Source organism: Eriocheir sinensis, unplaced genomic scaffold, assembly GCF_024679095.1.
Source record: "Eriocheir sinensis breed Jianghai 21 unplaced genomic scaffold, ASM2467909v1 Scaffold3, whole genome shotgun sequence".
Classification (NCBI taxonomy): domain Eukaryota; kingdom Metazoa; phylum Arthropoda; class Malacostraca; order Decapoda; family Varunidae; genus Eriocheir; species Eriocheir sinensis.
The window spans coordinates 502,620-513,591 of NW_026111609.1; the positions used below are offsets into that span (position 1 = coordinate 502,620).

Consider the following 10,972-nt stretch of genomic DNA (forward strand, 5'->3'; position numbering starts at 1 on the left):
TGTTGCCAGATGGTGAAATTCGGCACCAGATTAGCAAATCTGATGAACTTTCAGAGCTCCTGGTGAAAAATAAATAAAGTTTGGAACCAGGCAAAATCTGGTGAACTCTGATGAAATTTCAGAGCTGCTGGTGAATAATAAATAAAATATGGTGAAATTTCGCGTTTCCTCAGGGAACAGTGAAAATATGGAACTGGGAAGTGAATGAGAGTTTGAAATTAGCACTTGCTGCTAGAGTGATCTGGATCTTGAGTTGCGCTACTGCTGCTCTAAACAAACAACGGTGGCTGACCGCTGGTGGACTGGTACCTGGTGGCAGACTTTTTTCATCTGTGTTATTAAGCAGTGCACCTACAGGTAGGCAGCTATACTCATAGGGTTGTGTGTGAATATAAGGCTGTGTCATAACTGAACCAAACCTAACCTAAATAACTTTTCTTTAGATTTAAGAGCCATGGAGGGCGATGGGAAAAATAATTTCCCTGGTTCAACAGTGTGTTCTGTGGTTCTGGTCTTGCTTTCTGCAAGTTATGCCGCAAGACTTTGCAGACTCATCGAGGAAAATTGTCAGTTTCAAAAACAGTAAATTTTCCCAAAAAGTTGAAGCTGTCTCCAGTGTCTGATGATGTGAAAAGGGCAGAAATTGAGTTATCCTTTACGATGTGCTGTCACTGTTCCATCCAAACAATATGCCACCTGGGTGAAGTCATCAAAAAGAATGACAAAGGGTCCACCCTGGGAAACATTCATCTTCACCGAACAAAGTGTACCACTCTCATAAGTTCTGTCTTGTCCCCATTCCTTAAGGCTGAAGTGAAATATGATATTAATGGGAAAATATTCCCTTATGCTTGACGAAACTACTGACATTGCAGTGGAAAAACTCCTGGCAATTTGCGTAAGATATTGTAGTGAAAAGTCTGAAAAATTCATGACTGCATTTTTAGGACTGTACCCAGTAGTTCCGGCAACTGGAGTGGCCCTTTTCCAGGCAGTTAAAGGCAGTTTCTCAGAGTATGGTCTGTCACTTTCTGATTGTATTGGTCTTGCCTGTGATGGAGCTGCTGTAATGGTTGGGGAAAACTACAGTGTCTGGTCGAGGATTAAAGAAGCGTCCCCGAAATGCATACTGAATAAATGTGTCTGCCACTCCTTGGCACTCAGTGTCCAAAAATCATTTGAAACCTTGCCTGCAAGCCTTGGATTTTTGCTTGTAGACATTCCTGGATGGTTTTCAAACAGTACACTTCGACACATAAGCAGCTGTTTGAAGAAATGAATGATGAATAATATGAAGGAGAATGCAGTGACAAGAACACAGTTAATGTGCCATTTTTAAGCTGTGATACCAAATGGCTGATACAAGGACGCGTCATCAAGAGTCTAATTGAAAACTGGAATGAACTTAAATGCTACTTCAGGTTGGCAATGCAAGAAGGGACACCAGAAGTGAGATACAGAGCAAGAATGATTCATTCATATATAAAATGTGTGTGTGTGTGTGTGTGTGTGTGTGTGTAAAAATACACCATGAACTATGGTCCTCGCACTTACCACCCACCACTGATGAAAGATTGCATATAATAATCATATAATACATAATGAATGATGAAAAAATAAATATTGTTGATACACAATGTCAAAAATATGATCTACGCATATGATACAAACTACAAAGCAATAAGGTCACAAGAAGATGAAGAGGAGACCGTACACCTGCAGACGACGTACTTGATATAGTTTGGCGTCGGCCCAACAGATGGCGCTGCTGGTCTATATCTGCCTCACATTTTCTTTATCGCTTTTAGATAGAAGCTTTCCCATCTTCCTTCTATAGTCTTTGCTCGTATCCCGGGGAGTTCAGCCCTACTGTGATGACTGTTTGGTACCCCTGACTGCCTGGGACTTGCTGGTCGAGTGCCCTAGTCTGGGGGACGTGCGAGAGCGGTACCTCCCTTGGTGTCTGGGTGGATATGGGAGCTTATGTCTCTCTCTGGTGATGGGGGAAAAGACTCTCTCCCCGGGGCACGATGTGTATGGCTTCCTACAGGAGGCTGGCGTCCTCATCCTCCTGTAGGTTTTATTGACCTTTTATTGTTGTTGTTTTATCGTGCTTAATTTTTAACCTTTTTTTACAATTTAATTAATTATTTCACCCTGTTTTTAATTTATTTAATTATATGGTATAGTTTTAAAATATAGTTTATTTAATATTTTATTCGGCGCCACATGACCTTAAAGTTGCGGCGCCAAGAAAAACTTCCTAATAATCATCATCATCGTCAGTGGATGCTAAATTTTTTTACTTAATTAAAAAGGCATTTGATGTTGCTAATCATAGATTGTTACTTAGGATGCTAGCTAGCAGTGGGGTTGAAGGCTGTTTGCTGGGCTGGCTGAGTGATTACATGGCTGGAAGGGAAATGGAAGTGGTTGTGCATGGTGGTGAGAGTTATCTAGTTGAGGATGGTAGCGATGTCCCACAGGGTTTAGTGATTGGTTCCTAGCTGTTTCTTATCTATATCAATCATGTTGTTTTTTTATTTAAATTGTAAATTTTGTCTCTTTGCAGATGCCAAGTTATTTCAGTTCCCATCTTCATCTGCAGAGATATATTAACCTATACTTCAATACAAGTAGATTTTGGGGTTTGTCTTTTTCAATTAGCAAAAGTGTTAGAATGAACTTTTGTAGAAGTTTTCAATGTGCACCTGTTCTCTTGCAGTACTTAATTGGTGAGCAACCCATTTTAGATGTTGACAACTACAAAGATCTTGGTGTCAGGATTGATTATTTTCTCATGTTTCATCTTCATGTGAGAGAGATTGCAGGCAAAGCTTATGGCATAAGGAATAGTATTCTTAAGGGAACTATTTATAGAACTCCAGATCTTATATATGAATCGGTGGTCTAAATCTACCTCACGGTACATTTGCTGGGTCTAAACATGGTGCATGGAGGAGGAAAACTTTCCAGTTTGTACATTTTACATTACCTTCTGAAGGCTGCCATGTCATTAATAATAGACATACAACCTCCAAAATCACGTCAATCATCTCAGTTATAAAATTCTAGTTTATCGTTGCCTCCTCGATATTTTACGGACCTGGAAATTAAATTTCTCCAAAGCTGCCACTTCTAATGTTCCCATACACCAGGTTAAGACTCGTATGTAATCGATTTTTAAAACATTCCTGTCAGAGCAAAAACTAAAAATTAAGGTAGCCGACATGAATATAATGAATAACGCAAAAATACATCACATATTGGTGCCCAGTGATTATCGGATGAAAGGGAAAGCCGAAATAGGAAAAAAAAATGTAGGAGCTGTCCGTTACGTGCCAAAAAATAAAAGCATTATTTTTGCACGAGGAAATTGTGTGCACGCTTTAAAAAAAAAAAAAAAAAAGAAGTTTGGAGTTTCGTAACTAATGTAGCAGCGTGATGCAAGTTTAGGACAGATTTACACTTGTCGAGTCTACGTACACCTGGCTCAAGGGGCTAAAAAAAATCATGGCAACCTGTAAGACATTTAAGTAAATATCGGCCCAGAGAAGCGAAATTAAGTGTACTTATACAAAAAAAAAAAGCAATACCTTCTACTGCTAAAATGGAATAGGTCGAAACAATACAACGGATAACACAAACGATCTAGTTTTTCGGGTTACAATAACTTTTCATAAAAAAACGGTGTACAGTGTTGTAATTTGTATTAATATAAATGTCATCTTCAAAGTATCTGAGAATCAGGGCGAAATTCGAAAAAGAAACACATGTGGCAGTGTCGAAGTAACTTCACTCAATTTTTTTTTCGCCAAAATCAATACAAATCAGAAATAAATAGGATACGTCAATGAAATCGTTTATAGATGATTCTAAACTTTAGACTACGCAAAAAAAACTATTTTTCCGTAAAAAGTCGAAAAACTGATTTTAGATTATTAAATCAAAAGTAATGTAGATAATTACAGAAGTAATGTAAAATGACGCTGTATACTAAGGTTATATTGACGAGAAAAGGCAGTGTTAATATTTTTTTTAAGAGACAAGGTGTTGCCACTATGCACGGTTCCATTAGATCCAGCGGTTATGGCTGTAGCGACATTAGGACCCTTTGTTCCGTCCCGCGACAGACTTATCTTCCAAAAGTGAGACCTTTTCTCACTTGGGATTCACGTGACAATTATTATTTTTTTTTTTTAAATGGGCTTAAGTAGCATCGAAAAAGCCTCACCTCCAGTCCGAGAACTAACAAGCCCGGGTGATATAACAGTCTTAGGGGTCGCTACCTCATGTGAGAAACTCGTGTTACTTAAGGAATCCCACCCCCCAAAATCGACGAAAACTAACCCGTCTGAGTTACGGTCTAAACCCAGCTCACGTTCCCTTTTTATGGGTGAACAATCCGACGCTTGGTGAATTCTGCTTCACAATGATAGGAAGAGCCGACATCGAAGGATCAAAAAGCGACGTCGCTATGAACGCTTGGCCGCCACAAGCCAGTTATCCCTGTGGCAACTTTTCTGACACCTCTTACTTAAAACTCATAAAGTCAAAAGGATCGATAGGCCCTGCTTTCGCAGTCCGTATTCGTACTGAAAATCAGGATCAAGCCAGGATTTGCCCTTTTGCTCTACGCGAGGTTTCTGTCCACGCTGAGCTGGCCTTAGGACACCTGCGTTATCGTTTGACAGATGTACCGCCCCAGTCAAACTCCCCACCTGATAATGTCCTCGGAGCGGATCGCGGCGGGCGCGAACGCCCGGTCAGGCTAACGCAAGGCCGAAACCAAGCGCACCCTCCCTTCCGCCGCCTTAGGCTAGAAACAGGAGGCAATCCCACGTGGGGAAGCTCCGATTCCGTCTCACCGAGTAAGTAAAGAAACGATCAGAGTAGTGGTATTTCATTGTCGGCCGCACGGAGCAAGCCCCTGATGTGACGACCTCCCACTTATGCTACACCTCTGATGTCTCTCTACAAAATCAGACTAGAGTCAAGCTCAACAGGGTCTTCTTTCCCCGCTGTTAGGCGCAGGCCCGTTCCACTGCCTGTGGGATCGCTAGATAGTGGATAGGGACAGTGGGAATCTAGTTAATCCATTCATGCGCGTCACTAATTAGATGACGAGGCATTTGGCTATTTTTTTACTGTGCAAATTTTCTAATTCATAATAGAGTTATTAATCTAATTATATTATTATTAATAATAATATAATTTATTTATTTTAGCTTTTTTTTTTTTTTTTAAATTTTGTACTATTATTTATTTAATTAATTATAGCCTTGGATAATCAACGAAGTCTAGCTCGGCTAGGGCGCTGCTGTGTGGAAACGCAGCGCCCAACATTTACAGTTGGTACTATCTAAGTACAACGCCGAAAACGCCAAAAGAACAGGTGAGGGATTTTTGCCTCTATTATAAATCATGTGGGGACTGCTAGCCCCAGTTCAGCCGGGGTGGTGAACCACCCCCCCACTTGTTTTCGTGAACTCTATATATGTTGAGCCCGCCCTGTAGGACTCGGGCTACGAGGACTTTTTGGTCCGACTTGCGCAACCCGAGACCTTTCGAGATATGCACTGTGGGGCGGGCTAGGATGCCCCTCCAGCTCACGGTGATGGTAGAGAGGCAGGAGGGGTACCCTGTTGTGGACTGGACCCAACGCCTGATGTCAGGAACATCATAGTAGGCGTATTTTCTTTGGTGTGCAGTGTTCAAATCCCCTGCAGCCGCATCAGCGACCACCTGAACATCTAGCACTACCGAGCCCCAGTCCTCGCGGGCGGCTACGATGTCGGGGATGCGGGTTCCCGCTGTGGTTGGTATAGCTGGTTCTTTGAGAACCTTGAAACCCGCATCCTCAAGCCTGCCCGCTACAAAGTCGAGTATTCGGTCGTGGCGACGAGTACGAGCAACCTGGACCGCAGGACAGCGCTGCATTATGTGGCCCAGGCTCTCCGGGTGTCTGCGGCAGAGGTCGCAGTTGACATCGTCCACCCGCCTCCCCCTCGCGAGTCGGGCTTTCGTACTGAGCAGGTTGCCCCGCAGCTTCACTGCTCGGCAGAAATCGCCCCCCTTGAGGAGAAGTGTACCGTCTTGTATCCAGCTGCTTGAGGCAGGTGTCTCAGAGGCACCTCTTAGCCCCGAGCCATCAACTGCCTCGTGCAGCTGCCTAGACCACCGGCTCCTCTCAGCCGCCTTCCTCAAGCGTGGTGTACTGCTTGGAGGAGGCACCTGCCCACTGGGTCGCACGGCGTGCTGAACCACCGGGTCGCTGGAATCTCTCAACCTCTGGAGAAGATCCTCCTTGAGGCGAGGCACCCGTGTGGCCAGACTGGGTATGCCCAGTCCTCCGTCCACTTCTGCCGCATGGAAGAACCCCAGGGGGGTATCCATTGGGAGGTGGAGGTAGGACCGGACTGCCCGTCTGATGGTCCGGTCTATACGGCCTAGCTGGCCGGCCGTAGCAGCCATGTTTACCAATGGGTACAGTAACTGAGGGATAATGATCTTCGTAAAGCCCCAGAGCTTTTGCTGGGGCTTTGCCGGTGCTTTTCTCAGCCTGGCAAGCTTGCGCACTAGGTCTTCGTGCGCTCGGAACGCCGTAGCCCCTCCGCTGGCGCCCATCTGAACACCCAGGTACTTGTAGAATTCCCCGGGTGCCAGAGCTTGCACAGGCCTCCCCGTGATCTTAAAGGGGGTTGTTTCTTGAGCCCATGTTTTTTTCTTCTTGCCGGCTACTATGCCGAGAGTGGCGCACATGCCAATTCCGACTTCAAGCCCCGAGACCGCCGCAGCCTCTGTTAGGCGATCAAGGGCGGCCTGGAGACCGGGGCGAGTCGAGGCAAGAAGCGCCACATCATCGGCAAAGGCGAGATAGTCGATATGAAAACTACCCATCTTGACCCCGATTTCATTGGGGAGAGTAGCCAGGGCCCAGTCTAAGCATATGTTAAAAAGATAGGGGTTGAGGGGATTCCCCTGCAGGACGCCCCCTTGGATGTTAACGGGGTCGCCTGCGTCAATTTCGGTAGCTGCCGACTTGTACATCTGACTGATATACTCGATGAGCCTGGGTGGCAGTCCCCATCTCCTGGCGGCAGCATTCAGGGAGGGGTGGCTCACCGAGTCAAACGCCTTCTTAAAGTCCACCCACGCAACAAAGACGTTCGAGGGTTTCTGCTGTGCTGCCTTGACCACCGCCTTTAAAACTGCATGCCCTCACGAGAGTACCACCGGCGGCCTCTGGTCTTGATGATGGGCGAGGCCGCTCCGGACTGTTGCGTAGTGTTCGCAGACAGTCCCTGTAGGCCCGGCTTTTCCGGTGGCATTTGATGCCTTCTACAGAACGGTGGCGGAGGACCTGCGCCTGGATCTCACGGCACAGGTCCACGATCAGAAGCCCGCCGTGGGACACTTCGAAGTTGGCCATCAGCCAGTTCTCTTCAGGGTCCCATCGGGGCTTCGGCCGTGACACTATCTCCGAAGCAAGCGCCGCATGAAAGGTGTCAGGGTGTGCGGAGCGTTGATGGAGCCTTCTCCCGGTAAAGGAGGGGAAGGTTTCTCCGCACTCCGGACAGATAGGGGAGCGGTCTTGGCCCCAACCTACGCCAGGCTCCGCCATCCTGGGTTTGGAGTGGCGGAACTGTAATCAGGGGAGTGATGGTAATAGGGCGGAGATCCCCTGGTGCCGATGGTTTTGGCACTTTGGGCAGTAGAATGGTCCTGCCCTTGACCCAGTTAGGGGGTAGAGCCCCAAGCCAGAGACAACTGTTGACCACCCAGCTAAGCCTAGCCGTCCCGAGCCTTGTCAGGTCGCTAATGGTGCGACCATCAGGGCCAGGCGCCGATGCTTTGGGGGTGGCCTTCAGTGCCGCCGCTATGTCCTCCTCCGTGACGGCGCCCATCACTGATGGACTGACCCGTCTTACGGGATCCGGACGGCGGCGGTCCTCTGGACTCGGCCGACTGAACAGCCCCCTCCAGAAGGTGTGAGAACCCTCTGGGAGGGCCGGGGTGTTGAGGAGATCCTCCCCACAAAGGATCTTCTTAATCACCCGGCCTCTATCCCTCTTGTACTGGGCCTGAAAGGCTGCGTAACTCTTCCTCCGTAACCTCGATGGACTGAGGTTACTGTGGTGCTCCGATGGTGGTGGAGCGCCACGTGGGGGGCGGGGAGGGATCCAGGCATCAAATTGTGCCTGGATATCAGTCAGATTACTTGGTATCGGGACAGCGAGGCTTTCCGAGGCTGTCCTGACAGATTCTTCCAAGGCGCTCATCACTGCGGCCTCGTCGTCCTCCGCAGGCTCGGCCTATTCAGCCTCTCCGTTGCGGCGTCGCGCAAGGTGTTCGCCTGCCTGGTGGACTACCTCCAAGTCGGAATCGGAGTCGTCTCCAGGCAGGGGTGCAGCTACCGGGGTTAACCCTACTGCGGGGTCAGAGTTCCCCCCGGATCGCTCTTCTGCTTGCTCACTCTCTCTCCATGCCCTCACGAGAGATCCACCGACGGCCTCTGGTGTTGGTGGTGGGCGAGGCCGCTCCGGACTGTTGCGCAGTGCTCGCAGACAATCCCTGTAGGCCCGGCTTTTCCGGTGGCATTTGATGCCTTCTACAGAACGGTGGGAGAAAACCTGCGCCTGGATCTCACGGCACAGGTCCACGATCAGAAGCCCGCCGTGGGTCATCAGCCAGTTCTCTTCAGGGTCCCATCGGGGCTTCGGCCGTGACACTATCTCCGAAGCAAGCGCCGCATGAAAGGTGTCAGGGTGTGCGGAGCGTTGATGGAGCCTTCTCCCTGTATATGAGGGGAAGGTTTCTCCGCACTCGGGACAGGTAGGGGAGCGGTCTTGGCCCCAACCTACGCCAGCTTCCGCCATCCTGGGTTTGGAGTGGTGGAACTAAGTATTGCACTAAAAGCTGACGTTGTATAGTGACTGTTTAGTCACACCGAGATGCGTAGTAACACGCAGGGGCAGGCGGGTAATACCCCTCTCGGTGCGTCCAGCGGGGACCACGGGGAGGCCAGTCACAAACGGTAACTATGGTTCTAGTCTAGCCCAGGCCTCCTGGGTTCGACCTACGTGCACTCTTCGGCTACCGCTTCAGAGTCATAGTTACTCCCGCCGTTTACCCGCGCTTGGTTGAATCTCTTCACTTTGACATTCAGAGCACTGGGCAGAAATCACATTGCGTCAACATCTATCTCTGACCATCGCAATGTTTTGTTCTAATTAGACAGTCGGATTCCTCTGGTCCGTGCCAGTTCTGAGTTGATCGCTGGGCGCCAGGCGAAGTGGGTTCAGAGCGAGGGACGACTGCTGCTGCTACCTAACCGGCCGAAAGCCGGCGATAGAGAGAGCCGGAGCCCCCGCGCCCACGCAGCCTAGCGCGTTCCACGGAAGGGCCGGAGACACGCCGGTCCGAGCTCTCGGCACGAGTGGCGAGAGGGCTAGAGCCGCCACCGCGAAATGCGAGCCGTCGCACACCGGGCCGTTGGCCCCACCTCGCATGAGCGTGTCCCGCCTGCGACCGGCGCTGCGCGAACCCTACGGTGGTTCCCCAACGCGCGCTGCCACGCCGGCTTTAGCGCGGACGGAGGAGTGGGACCGGAAGAGTTTCCTCTGGCTTCATCCTGGCCAGGCATAGTTCACCATCTTTCGGGTCCCAACATGTCTGCTCATGGTACTTGCCGACAGCACGCGTGCTTGGCCACTCCGGACAGAGCAGGATCGGAAGGCAAAACCGCGCGGGACGAACCCGGATGAGAGCCTAAACCCCCACCCGAAGCCCGCCTGACGCGCGGCGCGCCAACCGAGAGCCCAAGCAAAGCCGGCGAGGCCAACAACAGATTTGCACGACGGCGTCGAATGGCAAGTCCCAGGTCTGCGCCCCCCTCGTACAAGCGCCTCCCGCGAAGAAGACGGGCCACCGTGCGCACCGAGCACCCGCGAGGCCGGAGGTAAGCGACGGGGAAAGGGACTCACCCCGCGCACCCCACTCGACCCCGCTTTGGGATGGGAAACTCGGCGGCAGCGGCCGGTCGGGGATCGGCCCCGGAGGACGCCGACCGAGGCCCGAAGACCCCGGGACGCCCCCCTTTCACTTTCATTACGCCCCTGGGTTTAGTGCGCCCAATGACTCGCAAACATGTTAGACTCCTTGGTCCGTGTTTCAAGACGGGTCGGGTGGGTCACCGACCTTTTGCACGCCGCGAGAGAGTTTGCCCCTCTGCTGCACGACCGTTGCAGGGCAGCCAGGACACCAGAGGTTTCCCCCTTCGACCGCGTAAACGCAGACGTCGGGGTACCAATCCGCCTGGGCCTTCGACGTCACCAGCAACGGGTCGCGCGACCTACATCACGAGGGGAAATACGCCCGCCGGCGCCGGCTCGGACGTGGGCACCCCCAAGGGTTCCTGGGTCGCATAAGCGAATCCCACATCGTCTCCCGAGGCAGAGACGGCGGAAGTCTGCTGATGAGAGTCGGCAGCGTCTGACGTAAAACAAAAATACAGCTCTTAACGGTGGATCACTCGGCTCGTGGGTCGATGAAGACCGCAGCAAGCTGCGTGTTGGTATGTGAATCGCAAGAATACCAGATACATCGACAAGTCGAACGCACATTGCGGCGGCGGCACTCTCATGTGATGCCGTCACTCCTACACGAGGGTCGGATATACATTCCATGCATCGGCTTTGTCAGCTATGATATCGACCGCATTGGGGAGTTTCGCCTGTTGCTACTAGCGGGGGTTCCCTTAAGGCCATGAATGGTTACCGGCCGCGTCACGTCTCTGACGGGCGCGTACGTCGGTGACACGGAGCTTATGGACATAGCGGGAGGAGGAGGAGGAGGAGGAGGAGGAGGTGGTCTCCTCGGGATTTGGTCTCGGGGCTGCCTCTTCTTCCTCCTCCTCGTCTGCTGTTGTCGCTTTCCGTGTCCTGTCTCGTATCGGAACCCCAACCTGTGC

General features: G+C 50.5%; 1 non-coding gene across 1 annotated transcript; it reads left to right on the top strand.

Annotated features, from left to right (window-relative positions):
- The first annotated feature begins 10,514 nt into the window (after nucleotides 1-10,514).
- LOC126991560 (5.8S ribosomal RNA) lies at nucleotides 10,515-10,674 on the top strand. The gene has a single exon (XR_007745645.1). It is a non-coding gene; the product is annotated as a 5.8S ribosomal RNA (ribosomal RNA).
- Nucleotides 10,675-10,972: the final 298 nt, after the last annotated feature.